Source organism: Argopecten irradians, chromosome 15 (assembly GCF_041381155.1).
Source record: "Argopecten irradians isolate NY chromosome 15, Ai_NY, whole genome shotgun sequence".
Lineage (NCBI taxonomy): Eukaryota > Metazoa > Mollusca > Bivalvia > Pectinida > Pectinidae > Argopecten > Argopecten irradians.
Window position 1 is genome coordinate 26,717,535 of NC_091148.1, and position 16,212 is coordinate 26,733,746.

The following is a 16,212-nucleotide window of genomic DNA, read 5'->3' on the forward strand; positions in this document are numbered from 1 at the left end:
GCTAACACAGTGATACAGAGGTGGAGGGCTAGTGGTAATATGTCAGACACCTTAACCACTCGGCTAACACAGTAATACAGAGGTGGAGGGCTAGTGGTAATATGTCAGACACCTTAACCACTCGGCTAACACAGTGATACAGAGGTGGAGGGCTAGTGGTAATATGTCAGACACCTTAATCACTCGATTAACACAGTGATACAGAGGTGGAGGGTATAGGCTAGTGGTAATATGTCAGACACCTTAACCACTCATGGCTAACACAGTAATACAGAGGTGGAGGGCTAGTGGTAATATGTCAGACACCTTAACCACTCAGCTAACACAGTGATACAGAGGTGGAGGGCTAGTGGTAATATGTCAGACACCTTAACCACTCAGCTAACACAGTGATACAGAGGTGGAGGGATAGTGGTAATATGTCAGACACTTTAACCACTCAGCTAACACAGTGATACAGAGGTGGAGGGCTAGTGGTAATATGTCAGACACCTTAACCACTCGGCTAACACAGTGATACAGAGGTGGAGGGCTAGTGGTAATATGTCAGACACCTTAACCACTCGGCTAACACAGTGATACAGAGGTGGAGGGCTAGTGGTAATATGTCAGACACCTTAACCACTCGGCTAACACAGTGATACAGAGGTGGAGGGCTAGTGGTAATATGTCAGACACCTTAACCACTTGGCTAACACAGTGATACAGAGGTGGAGGGCTAGTGGTAATATGTCAGACACCTTAACCACTCCGCTAACACAGTGATACAGAGGTGGAGGGCTAGTGGTAATATGTCAGACACCTTAACCACTCGGCTAACACAGTGATACAGAGGTGGAGGGCTAGTGGTAATATGTCAGACACCTTAACCACTCGGCTAACACAGTGATACAGAGGTGGAGGGCTAGTGGTAATATGTCAGGACACCTTAACCACTCGGCTAACACAGTGATACAGAGGTGGAGGGGTGAATAGTGGTAATATGTCAGACACCTTAACCACTCGGCTAACACAGTGATACAGAGGTGGAGGGCTAGTGGTAATATGTCAGACACCTTAACCACTCGGCTAACACAGTGATACAGAGGTGGAGGGCTAGTGGTAATATGTCAGACACCTTAACCACTTGGCTAACACAGTGATACAGAGGTGGAGGGCTAGTGGTAATATGTCAGACACCTTAACCACTCGGCTAACACAGTGATACAGAGGTGGAGGGCTAGTGGTAATATGTCAGACACCTTAACCACTAGGCTAACACAGTGATACAGAGGTGGAGGGCTAGTGGTAATATGTCAGACACCTTAACCACTCGGCTAACACAGTGATACAGAGGTCGAGGGCTAGTGGTAATATGTCAGACACCTTAACCACTCGGCTAACACAGTGATACAGAGGTGGAGGGCTAGTGGTAATATGTCAGACACCTTAACCACTCGGCTAACACAGTGATACAGAGGTGGAGGGCTAGTGGTAATATGTCAGACACCTTAACCACTCGGCTAACACAGTGATACAGAGGTGGAGGGCTAGTGGTAATATGTCAGACACCTTAACCACTCAGCTAACACAGTGATACAGAGGTGGAGGGCTAGTGGTAATATGTCAGACACCTTAACCACTAGGCTAACACAGTGATACAGAGGTGGAGGGCTAGTGGTAATATGTCAGACACCTTAACCACTCGGTTAACACAGTGATACAGAGGTGGAGGGCTAGTGGTAATATGTCAGACACCTTAACCACTCGGCTAAACACAGTGATACAGAGGTGAGGCTAGTGGATGTCAGACACCTTAACCACTTGTGTTAACACAGTGATACAGAGGTGGAGGCTAGTGGTAATATTCAGACACCTTAACCACTCGGCTAAACACAGTGATACAGAGGTGGAGGGCTAGTGGTAATATGTTGGACTGCCTTCTAATTCTGTATTTCACAGAAGTTGACATTTTGTTAATGATATATATATAATTACCCCCTTTGTACCATATAAAATTTTTTTTTCTATACCGTATTCGACCCAGTAAGAGCTCATGACCCTACGAGTGCCCCTCCCCGTTTTTGTGGCCTCTATTTCAATTGCCTATATGAATAAAGACCAAAACTACACAAAACTGTAAAGATTTACAATAACTTTGTCTTATTAGCTCTTATTTTTTTACATTCTGTAAACACTCTGTGACAATCCATTGTACCCCCTAACAGAGGAGGAGGTTATAAAAGTTATATTTTAATATCATACCTAATGTTTATAACACTTGTGCTAAGTGAAACACATACAGATTGGTCAAGGACTGTATTTACCCTAGTGGTAACATGTGACCACCAGACACCTTAACCACTCGGACTAACAAAGTGAATACAGAACAGGGATGAGTGGTACTCATCACAAAAATATTCTCAGACACCTTAACCAGGTTAAAAAATAACACAGTGATTGGTCCCTGACGAGGTGGAGTGCTACCCCTCAAGTAATATTCCCCTGTGCAAGGCCCTCGGAAAAAATATATACATCTTCTTCTGGTAACATAATACCTTCATATCACATTTTGCCCACTAGGCCATAAATGCATATAACCCCCCCCCCCCCCCCCCCATCCCATGGATTTTAAATGTTTTACAACTGTTGTATCCCATATAATTACATGAACATGGTGTTTCCAATGTGAATCGTGACATAAAAATGCAATGCGACAGATTAGTGATACCGTGAATAGTACTTTGAATATGGTAAAGCTTTAAAACATAAGCTGGCCTTATTTCTTTTAAACATGTTGTATTACAGACATCGAGAAATTTGCCAGTAAGATGGACATGTCCGGCAAAATCTGACTCGGACCACCTGTTTTAAAATCTGGTCCGGACCGGTAGAAATGGTGTCTCTGAAATTTGATGCAGGAATCATGAAAACAGCTGCCAGGATACTAATAGCAGGAAGTTATGTTTACTTCAAAAATTTACATTAATGTTCGGTCCGGCAAACTCAGTCATTGCCAGTTCGAATGTCCAGCCATATTTCTAAAACTTTCGCGATGTCTAGTACTACATAATATATGTAATGTATAACAAAATGTCACTTTAAAAAAAAACGTGCCAAGTACATATATGGTTAAAATATGGCTGACTTTTTTTAGGTTTATTGTCCACAACATACATTTTGGTTCCTCTTTGTTACAATTTTAAGCGTCCATGACATTAATATTTATTACGGCAAATAAGTATTATGGTTTTTTTACATACATTTATGCTTTTATTGACAGAATGTCAGCAAACTCTGGTGCGATCGAATCTAACAAGACTTATTTACCATAATAAATGATAGCAGGTATTTTAAGTGTAGTGGCAAAAAAGCAACTTCTTTTGTTATAACAAAACTAACAAACAATCTTATTTATTACAATGTATGATTTTTTAGTAAATTTTGTTACAAAGTCTATTCTTAATTGTTACATCATTGCAGTTGTTACATTGTTTAACATTTTTGTACAAGTCTGCCATTTTGTGAATACACAAAATTGTAAACAACCGTTTTTTTCACGGTTAGCGAGCACCTGCCTTAGGTGCTGTACATATCGAGATGACCCATATATGTCCTCGCTTCAACTCTCTCAATGCGCCTTGTATATAATCATTTATACACATTGATTTTAATATATTATTTACATATCTTCTTCTATGTTTTTAACTTTTTTTTCATAATTCAATTGAATAATATTTGTTAATTCGTGCCCCCGAGTGGCCGCGTTTTTTTATAACGCGAGAAACAAAGAGCGAACAGTTACACACATCGAGTGATTATGCAGGATTCGCAAACAAAATGTCGACATGTTTCTCTGTGCATTAGCTAACACACGTGATACGGCGGACCACCTGCTCTCGGTTACTGCACGCGGCCTCCTCGCGCAGCCGTTCAGGTCAAAAAACTACCCTGAATATGATATCTAGCGGACAAACCGACTGGACAATGGGGATATATAATGGTACTTACCGCGGAGGAGCCCTGCCTGTCCTCTTGGAATACATAAATTTGTAAATATATGGCGTCTATGCTCTTTCACACCTTCCAATACAGAGAGTTACTCTGACCCGAATACCGAGGCGAGTGACCTAGTTTCACAGCAAGCATGTAGAGCTCTAGCCAATAGACATTCACTGTATTATCGTAATAAAATGCAAGGGGAAAATCAACATGGCACCGGGTTATTCTGGGTCAAACCAGTGGCCTTATTACTAGTGTAGCTCGTGACGCACAAGGGAGAGTTAGCCAGGACTGACCGCCAGGACAATGAACCTGCCTTATTTATAGGCAGAAAAATAGATTTCTCTCTCGTACATATTAGTGATGCTAGGGTCTTTGTGAGGAATTGATCGCAAACAGCAGTATTCATTACATAGCAGGTCAACAGTACCGGGCACATAGCGTATCTCATTGAGCAGGGTAGCCTTGAATTACAGTCCAATTAAAAACAGGCTCGTCAAGCGCGGACATCAAAGGCGCCGCGCTGGCCCCCGTTGTGGATACGCAGATTCATCTACAATAGCAGTTTACAATTCTTTTATTGATTTTTCTTCCATATAAAAGTTAAAAATGATGGTATTGATCAGGGTATAAATTGTAACACTACTTCTGTGACCCCAGACCTATCTGTGAAAAAAGAAACCAGCGTATCTAATTACAGGTTAAAACTGAACAGGCGCAAACAAAACATGTAATTGATTAGTCTCATTCTGCTTTTCATTTGATATTCATCTCTTATATTGGATGGGACTGTTTCATATTGATAAATAATTAAAATCCTTGGTACTATACCCGTGTTTTACGTGACTGTGCTATGTATTTGACATGTTTTTAAATCGATTTCAATAATGGAACTGAGGTCGCTAGGTAGTTAAATTAAGGACGTCGATGTTTAATCGTGCCGTTTCATTCAACTTTCACATGAAATAATAAAACGTTTCTGTGACCAAAAGACGAACTATACATATACTGTGGACTATAGGCCTTCATTACTGAATAAGAGAGATTAATAACGGTGGTGTGAATGGATATCTTGTTATCAGGAGATTCATTCTAAACTATGATTTTAATCGCGCCTTCTTGAAGAACACGGATTTTTGGTTAAAAGTAGACGAGGGCTTAAGTTAATCCATTAGTCCATCCTTGATATTGCAGGGGTTACTATCTCAGTCGTTGTAGCCACCCCTTGATATTGCAGGGGTTACTATCTCAATCGTTATACCCACCCCTGGACTATACATGTATCTCATAGTAAAACTGAAGACAAAATATAATAAGACATGTGATTTCAGCTGAATTTGGTCAATTAAAAGGTTGTCTGCGGGGATATGAAGTGGTTCACTTTGATTGATTGTTTGGTGTTTATAGTCAAGATTTAGGTTTTATCCTCGACTCGAGACTACTAGGTATGTCCCTCCTACTTTCTTAGCACGGGCTTGGGACCACGGGCTACGGCGGAGTTAGTGGGGTCGCTCTATCTGTAATCTATCAAATAAAGTCTCTGCTGGCCTGGTCTGTGATTGGTCAGGTTTTTTTCCTCCGTAGCTGTCTCCAGTTTTACTGTGAGACAGTCCAAGGCTGGATATCATGATAGTGATAGTAACCCCTGGAGTATCGAGGATGCCATCAGTCGTGACCAAGATCATGATTCAAAGTCCGAAATAGTGCAAAGTGTCTTGAGATGTTTCAGATATACTTCAGACTTTTCGTCACTACATGCATTAACGAGATGGTTAATCCAGAACAGATTTATTGGAGAAAACACAAATTTAGTGAGTAAGTGATTTAGAGGCCAATGGATTTAGGTCCTTAGAAGTTGTCTTGATGGTTCGGACCTCGATATTTAAAGATCCAGAAAAAATGAAATGGAAATAAAATACTGACACATTTTAGGAATTCACTTGCACCAATTTATTGCATTTTACATTTGAAAAATCAGCAATTTCAGGATCCAACTTAAATGGCAACTAATCATGCAAAAAATCACGTCCAATTTATGTGGACACTATGATAGAATTAAACACATGTAAACCTGCTTTCTATGATTCAAAAGGTTTTATTGATATCGAGAAGAAGTGAGCGATATCAGCAGAGACTCAGACAACCTCAAACGCAAGAGGAACAACATCGATACAGTCAGGTTTAGGTGTGGGGCAAGGAGCAGTTTTTGGGGCACCTTCTTTTCATTGTCATCCCTAAAGATAGTTGTTATCAATACTGAGTTCAATAGCATACACGTATACAAACCTCACTTATGGTCATCTAAAACAAGCGTCCACCTTTTTTTTCTGACTTTGAACATTTTTTTTAAGTATAATTCATAATCTCGAATTGGAGCAGACTCGATGGAGGGAGAGGGTTGGTACATCCTCGATATCACACTGTGCAGTTATCCCGTTCATGTACATCAAATGAAACATCTACAGGCCTTGGTCCTGTGATTTGGCTATTTTTTTCTCCTGAACTGCCGTCAGCTTTACTATGAGATAGTCCAGGGGGTGGGATATAACGACAATGATGATAACCCCTGGAGTATCAAGAATGGAAGGTGCAATGCCTCCGTCTACGTCCCTCGTTTGACCATCACCATACATATGGTACTCGAGTTCAATCAGATTGTATTTTCCTAGTAAATGTTAACACCACAGTCTCAAAGGTTTGTAAGGAACTGATTTCAGAGATTCGATTACAATGTATTATACTATACTTTGAATATCATTTTTTTCTTGTGATATTTTAAGTGTGGTTCGTCATTTTAGCTATTGACAAGTATGAGGCAATTTGTTCCTAATTACAGAATTAAACAAGTACAATTCTGATATTTATTTCTCCGTCCTGTAAGGGACGGTTTTGTCACCAAATTATCTAACTCGTCGAGTAAAAACTCACATTATGATCTAAGGGAGATAATCCGTTCAAACGTTGGCCGACTAAGTTGGAAGGGAGACAACCCAAAAACTAGTGAATGATAAGGCTACGACAGACACCTACCCTTGGCTTACCTAGAGCGTATATGTGTTTTATCTTAACTAACACGAGTATATAGTGGTATGGTACTCACATGAGTTTAACGTTATATAATGGTATGGCACGATTTTTTTCAGTAAAGATGTTTACGTATGATTTTGTTAGCATGAAAATACTGAACATTTTTTACATTTTGAAATTACATGTTTTCCTTTCAGATAACAACACATCCAAAATCGGAAGTGCATTTTCTTTTATTTAGGCCAAAAAGAATATGTCTGTTTAGGGTTACATTTACAAAAAAATAGGGTCGGTTGGTCGGGCGGAATTCTTTTTTTTTTAGTGTCTTTCACTCTAAAATGATGGCCGGAACCGGAGTCTGAGGTCGAAATCCTGACTTTTTAATTTTTTTTTCGTAGAAAAGCGGAAAAAAATTAGGGTCGGGGGTAAAAAATAAGGGTCGGTCGGGTAACCCTTAACTTGCCTTATAGCTTTAATATATCAGCCAAAAACTTTGGGTTTTTTTTCTTCCAATACTTTTATCCACAGTATCTGAAGATTATTAAACTTTACATATCAAAGATACCCTTTCAATGATTCACATTCGAAACGTAGTTTAAATGATACACTATCATTATCATCTTTCAAAACCACATACCTGCTTTACCAGAAAACAAATATTATACCTCATCACGTGTATATGTCATACTAATATATTAATGTTTCTATTCCTTCAGCAGGGCGTTTTTCGCGTCTGTCTGATACTTAAAAAAATAGGCGGAGATCGCCATGTCTCTTATGATATATTTCTCTCTGCTAGCAATTGAGCAAGATTGGTAAATGATAAGCAATCAATCACAATCGTAAAAGATGACTCTGTGACACTATACCTTCATTACTTGTAATCTACATAAAAATCCGTAATTTGTTGTTTATACTACTTATTTTGCGAGATTACGTGTCTTCTGTTTCTATACTGTATACAGGTATAAACAAATTATACCAAAAAAATATTATCTCTTCATGCTACTGGCTCTGCTGTATTTTCATAGTGTTTAGCGCAATTGTATAAAACCCCTTTTTTCCGATGGTTAGTGTGGTAACTCCAACACACACTGTTGTATTGGTACGAGGCCCACGATTACCACCCATCCCGTGAGGTACAATATGTTTGAACATCACGTCACAGCCTAAGCTCGACCAAGCAAATTAACTTTTTTTTTTTGTTTTATTCTCATAATCACATTGAGATCATAATGCGAGAAAACAAATTCTCAGCAGAGACATATTAAATGAGTATACCAATATTAAATTAAATTCTACACCAAGCGTTTCTTTCTCTGAATACGTGGTTTACATCTTTTCTTGTTAATGAGATGAACCTGCGTCTGCCATCAGAAAAGTTTCTCAGCATACTTAGATGAACGTTTTTAACTGGTTTAGGATCTTACACCAACTGTAGCGGAGCTGGTTTAACATTATGCAAAGTACCTATATAAAGTATATAAATACTGTTGGTTAGAAATTCTTGCCAGGTCCCTGTGACATTGATTGAACATAACACGTCCGTTATCAAGCGAGAAATAAATTATAGACATGTCTATAGTTTATATTAATTAGGATCCACCAGGGTGAGTCCGATTTTTTTTATTATCTAGACCCCAAAAACATCTAAAAATGGTCTGTAGGCACTGGCCGGTGGGTCCCTGTTTATATAAGTTTGATATGTTATTATTGCATCCCTGTTAAATCTATAGAAAACTCCGATCTTTTAAAACTTTTCGCAGTTTGCATGAAATACTTAGCTAAAAAGAAAAAAGCGAAATTACCCAGAACTGCTTAATAGGTTCATTTAGCTTATATTTTTTACATTATCAAGATACACATGTATATACAAGTAAAACTTATTCTTATCTTTCTTTAAACAGGATTCTGTTCACACGTGTTTCGCATATCGTTTGAGTGATATTGCTGTTCGGTATGAATCACATACGGGGTCTCATCTATGTTTTGATAAAATAATCACTAAAAAACCTACCCCTACATATATGAATCAACTATTAAGGTAGGATGAACTTATTTTGTTTTTCCAAAACCAATAATGCAGACGTCCTGTCTGTACTTACATAGCCTTCGTAACTACACACTGCCGTTACACTTATATACCGTTTCGCACTCTACAACTGTGCCAGTCTTAGTCCGAGTACATGTAAATGGTCTTTTTCCTAGGCGTTTTGCATGTAGATATTTTACTGTTTCTATAACATTACCTATTGGGGTAGTACCAATTCAACCATTCATACAAGCATAACTATTTATATTCATTACTAGTCCATAATTCAGAATAATAAAGATGTCACAGTCCTAATTGACAGCGATAATCAAAATGATGTTCTGGATCAATCGTCGGAACTGAGATTTCATATAACATATTATTATATATTTCTAGTGATAATAAAATCAGTATACATGGTAACACAATCTGTTCTCTTTACACAGTCTATAAGATCACATAAAACATAAGACATGACAACTATATATTGCGAATCGCGTTTTTATTTATTGAATCTTTCTGCTCATAAACGAAGCAAAACCCCGGCACAGTTCTTTGAAGTAAAAATATATTGTGGACGGTTTTATCAGTTATGTTATAATTGATCAGTGACCCAACCTGACCCGAACTTGCTAATACCCCGAAAAGTATATGTACTCACTCCTATATGTGTTGCACTTCTATAACGTTTACTAAATAGCTAAGAAATTCTATCAATGAATTATCTGATAGTACTTAGTTTCTAAAGTTACTGCTAATAAGTGCATGTTTTAAATTGCTTTATTTACAAATTTATCCTTAATGCCTTAAAAGAGTTAGTAATGACAGTTGTGCGACTCCATGTTGTACAATGTCGATCCTTTATGTGAATTGCTCGATCCTTTTGTATATGTCGATCCTTTTGTATATCACATTATACAGTATTGCTATCTTCAATGAACATTTTATCATTATAATCCAAAAAGCGTAACCACATAAAGTGTCTTAAAATTGTAAAAAATGAAATTACTTTTATACAGCGGCATTATAAACATACGATATTAATATACATGAACCCTTCTTTAAAAAAAATAACTGCTAGTTGTGATATTTAAATACAGTATCATTTAAGTGTGGAATGAATATGCTGTCGTGTAACACTTCGTGTATGACTATACATGTAGATTCGAAACGGTGAAAATACAGCTTTAGAATTCTTACTAATACCTTAGAAATTACGCAAGAATATATTGCTATATGCATGCCACGATTCCGTAATTGCAGTACTTAACTAGAATAACTTTTAAGAATAAACCAGTAAGACAATAGCAAATACCCGATATAGTCCACCGAATAGCAAATTGCCCGCGACCAAGTAATTACGGATGAGTTCGATGAATGGCGTTGTGTACAACAGGTAAACAACATCATTTTTAAAAATTATTAAGTCTCCCTATGAAAATGAAAAATCATGTGTGAAATACAATGGTCATATATCAGAATATTTTGATAACAAAATCGGTCTCTTCCAAGGCGAAGTTCTCTCACCAATTTATACAGTCTTTTTGTGAATGATTGTGAAATGAATTTTATAAAAGAAAGTTGTCAACCGGTTGAAATTGGTATGATATCCCTGTTTTTACTTATGTACGCGGACGATACAGTGCTTATTGCAGAAAGTCCGCATGCTTTACAAACTATGTTGGATGCAATGTTTTTGTATAATAATGAATGGAAGCTTACACTTAATGTAGAAAAAACTAAAATTGTAGTTTTTAGAAATGGTGGTATTGTAAGACAAGAAGAAAAATGGTTTTACAACCATAAAGAAGTAGAAGTGGTAGATGATTTTAACTATCTAGGTATGTTTTTTAATTATAATGGTAAATTTAACAAAACTCAACAACATGTAGCTGAAAAGGGCAGAAAAGCATATTTTGCATTATCAAATAAATTAAAAAGTAATTGTTTTAACACCGAAACATTGTGTTCAGTATTTGACACTTACGTAAGTAGTGTATTAGGTTATGCATGCGAAGTATGGGGTTTTCATAGAGCACTTGAGGTTGAAAAAGTACATGTTACTTTTTGTAAAAGAATTCTAGGCGACGGTAAAAACACTTGTAACGATCTTGTATACCATGAGCTAGATAGATTGCCTATGCATATTATCCGGAAAATAAAAATATTGAAATACTGGGTAAAACTTAAAGAAACCGATAATTGTATATATTAAAAGCATGTTATGAGCAAAGAATATTAGATAATGATGATTGGATCATGAATGTACAAGCCGAACTGAATAAGCTAGGATTGGGGTATTTGTGGAATAGTACGTATGAAAGTAATATTGTATATAAACTAATTGAACAAAAAGTTTTATGATGTATGTACTCAAGAAATTTTTAAACAGGATACAGAATTCCTCAAAGGAATTTTATAATCAACATCTAATAGACAATTTTGGTTTACAATATTATTTAAAGAAACCCATTGATCAAAAGTATAAAAACAGTATTACAAGTATACGATTAAGTAGTCATAAGTTAAATAATTGAAAGTGGTAGGTTTCAAAATGTAGCACGACCTAATAGAATCTGTACAGTTTGTAATACCAGTGATATAGAAGATGAGTTTCACTTCATCCTTAAATGTCCTCTTTATACCCAACTACGAGTTAGATATCTGAAACCTTATTATTTTTATCATCCAAGTGTGTTCAAACTTGTTCAATTACTCAGTGTAAATAATGTTAAAGTTTTAAATAATCTCGGAAAATTCTTAAAACTTGCATTCCAGAAACGTTCTCAGTCTCTTAATACACCGTAACTGTATAGTATCTGATGTATAATAATTGTGTACTAATGTTTGTGTTTTATTGCTATTATTATTTCCTTTATTTCCTCCAATATTGAAGAGTTTACAGAAAAAATAATAACATAAATAAAGAAAGAAACATTCTAACATACACAAGTTACACACACATATACATATCTATCAATACAAGAAAATACCATTAGATATTCGACTACATTTCGCCATTATCTAATAGCGGAGAATGCTTATAATAATTAGCTACAAACATATGTAGACGAGACAAATGATACATACAGTTTGTAATAACAGATATATACGTATCAAAAGTCTATATATAAGGCTAGCACAAAAACATACATAATACAAATACTCTGGAGTTCACAAGATTAAGCATACATATAACTTCAGTTGAAGTTAATACAATCAAATATTTGCCTAAAAAAAATAAAAAGAAAAGAAAAAAGGTCAGTTATGGATACCACTTTGTACGAACATTTTGTTAACAATAATAATTGAATTTAGTCTGAAGTCTTCCATTTCATTTTGAGATAAATGATAGTTAAATAGTCCACCAAGAAGAACATGCAGTAGATGATATTTTGACATTGAATTGAGATAAAAAACAAAATCTATATCTTTCACAGTACTGATAATACACCACAATTGGTCTCGCAAGTTCTCAGTGTGGCTACATTCAAGTACACTGTGCAATATGAGATCATTATACATTAGACCACAAAAATGACACAAATATAAATTTTCATTATCGCGCATTTCTACGCATATTTTAACAATTCGTTTAATGCATGAACTATACTGTGGAAAACGTAAAGCAAGTTTCCATATTGCATATGGTTCTATTCTTTCATGTAAAAGAGAAAAACGAGAAAAATCTTTATCAGCTTTCATCCTTTCACAAAGTTGAAACTGTTCATATTTTTTAACATGGGTATTTACTAAATGTTTCCATTTGCATTTGTTTGGAAATGTACCACATTTTAAAAATCCATCCAGTACAAAATACAAATCATATTTTTTTTCAAAATTTGGACAATGTCAGGGATAAATCCTCTGTTAAAACTGCACAATTTAAAATCGAAAAGACGTTTTATGAAAATTTCGCGAGTTAAAACTCCTATATCCATGGAACATATTCTACCAAGGAACAACAATTTTTTAATACTAATATACACTTCAATAGAAAACCAACCAATCAATGATGTGGACATATCTGTCCTTGTTCTTATATTAAAACCTTGTATAGATTTGACAATGAAATTTTGTGCTTTTTCTAGCATGTATACTTCATTTTTCTTTAATTGCCACAACTCACATCCGTAGAGTGCAGATGGATAAACTTTGCATTTAATAATCTTAGCAGTGGTCAACGGATTCAGGGCACACTGGTGAACACCAGAACGAATAAGAGACATTACGCCACACTTTAATTTAGAACAAGCACGTTCTGTACGTTGAACATTGTTATTTTTACCATTCAATGTTATACCAACATGAACAATACTATCAACAATTGGTAGTTTATTTTCATAAACTGTAACATTACATGAAACATTTGGCTTATTTTTGGAAGTAAATATGACAATTTTCGATTTAGAAGCGGAAAATGTGAACCTCCATTTTCTACTGTAGTTCTCACAGATAGAAAGTAAGTATTGAAGGTTAGCTACATTATTGCTAATAACACATATATCGTCGGCTTGGGTTGGTATATTTACCCGCGATGAATTAATTACCGAACCTTTCCCGCTGAATTCTACTTCATTAAGCAAGTCATTGATGAAAACGAGGTACATTTTTGCAGATAAAGAACCACCCTGTAAGATTCCTCTTTCCATTATTACTTTTTTTCGACATAAAACCATTAAAGACAACATTACTGGAGAAGCGGGAATACATCTGTTTTAGAATGATCCATACCTTTCCATTGATACCCATTTGATAAAGTTTATAGAATAAGCCTTCTTGCCATACAGAATCGAAAGCCTTATTACTATCTAAAAAAGCAACGAGTTCATCTGATCCATTATCTAGGTTATAATTTATACTTTCCTGCAGGTTAAAAGAGGTGCATAAACTACACAGTTTTTTACGATATGCTGATTGATGTCTATTGGGAAATGTCCGTGATTCTAAAACTGGACTCAAACGGGAAGACAAAAGTGACTCAAATATTTTGAAAAATATTGGAATTAATGTAATACCTCTATAACTGTTAGGGTCGTCTTTGGGTTTCCGGTTACCTTTATATAAAGTGACTATTGTACCAACTTTCCACGATTGTGGAATATATTCGTACTTTACAATAAGGTTGAATAAAAACGTGATATGTTTTAACATAAGATTGTTGCAGTATTTTACATGCTCATATACAAGGCCATCTGATCCACCAGACTTGTTTGTCTTAAGACACTTGCAAATATCAGAAACCTCTTTAATACCGAATTCTCTGTCTAGAAAAATATCTTTGTCGTGTTTCGCTTTTTCAGACATATCTTTTACATGATTAAGAATATGGTTTGAAAATTCCGTGTCGAACAATTCATTAGGTTTATTTTGGAAAAGAGCGCTGAAATGAGAACCCCATGCTTTTGCTATTGCTTTTGGATCACGAAAGACTTGTCCGTTGTACTTGAGTTCTGTTTGAACCAATTTGGGTTTACTTGATTTATTTTTGTATAATTGCCAAAACAGAGCTTGGTCGACTTCGCCTGATTGATCAATTTCTTCAAATTGACGTCTCATGTATTCGTTAAAGGCACATCTCAACTTATTTCTAAACATACTTTTACAAGATTTGTAATCTAAGAAATAAACATCGTTTCCTCTACGTTTACCATTAGCTTTCCAAAGTTGTCTTTTACGAAGCACAAGCTTGTGATCACTTGTCAAATCGTCACTCCAATAGGGTTTCAAATGGCTCTTGAATTTACGTTTCGGAATGCATTCTTTTGATGCTAGTAGGAGAACGGATTTCAAACTTTCGTAATAAATATCAATATCTGATGTTGAGCGTATGTTTTTGGGAAAATCTACTGAATTGAGATAAGAACTAATAAAATATTTATACTTTTGTATTTTATCATTCTTTGCTGCTTTGCGCCAGTTGTATCTTAAAAATTCTGTAGTGCCTTGTTTTGGCGAGACTCTTGGAATGGTAAAAGAACACAAAACAGGAAGGTGTTCAGACATATTTGCATCACATTCGTCTAGTACCTCAGATTTCTTTACTAAATCAACAATACTGTTTTCTACAAGGATATGGTCAATCATCGTACAATTGCCCGTGACAGGACAGAATGTATAATTAGGACCTTTACAGTCAACTTGGACGTTTATCGAACTTAAATTATTTCTCTGTAAGAACAAATCAAATACATCCGACCTTTTATTGGGTTGGAAATGGTACCTTGGACCACTGATTTTTACATTTAAGTCACCAATTACGATAATTTTTCCTTTGTCTGAGTAAACGGAAACTAGAGATTCTAATATATCAAGAGTCTCTTTAAAAACATCTAGATGTCTTGAGGATGAAGGCATGTATACCACAAAAACATAGATGTTATAACTATCAGATTGTTGAATTTCACCACCAACAATACGTGGACTATCGGTTACAATTTCTTGAATATTTAAATGGGATTTGTAAAGCATGCAAACGCCTCCTCTTATGTTACATTTATATCGAAATGGGTCAATTTCAAAAACAGGTTTTACTAAGCTTGAATAACCACATTGACTAAAAGTATTGAAAAATGACATATTATATTCTCTCACCCAATGTTCGGATAGTCCACAAATATCAATGTCGTGTTCTTCAAGACATTTGAGGAGGTATGGCGTGCCAGCCATAACACCTTCAATGTTCCAACAAAAAATATTTAGTGTGCTACTCATGGTCGTTTTGTTCATTGATAAAAACTGATTTAGGGAGCCACTGGCGGATAGATACACCTTCCGGCCAGAAATAGGGATTTTCAAGAGTGTTGTTTTCATTATCAATGACGTTTACTTGAGCTGACGCGGTCCGTTTCCAACGCTTTTCGAAATATCTTAGAAACGTTACAGTAACGTTTTTCTCTTCAAGAAATTTCCTCATACCATTTTCTGAGGAAAGTTTTTTGTTTATACCATAAACATAGTATCTGCGTGTTCGTTTTCTTTGGTATGTTGTAAATCCAACGAAGTCATTTCTTTTTGGTTCTGACGCCGACTTACCGAAAGATTTACACACTGACGACGGAAAATGTACAGGTATGGTTGACGTCGCGTTCGCAGTTGAACCAATATCTTTCGTTTTTGGGGTTTTATTTCCAACAATTGATGAGTAGGTTTCGGCTAATCCGGATGACTCG

General features: G+C 36.0%; 1 protein-coding gene across 1 annotated transcript in view; it reads right to left on the reverse strand.

Annotated features, from left to right (window-relative positions):
• Window positions 1–4,321, reverse strand: part of LOC138309397 (zinc finger protein 629-like) — a 43,252-nt gene extending 38,931 nt beyond the window's left edge. The window contains exon 1 of the mRNA XM_069250588.1: window positions 3,991–4,321. The gene's annotated coding sequence lies outside the window, so the exon portion shown is untranslated. The remainder of the gene's footprint in view (window positions 1–3,990) is intronic.
• Between the last annotated feature and the right edge of the window lie 11,891 nt (window positions 4,322–16,212).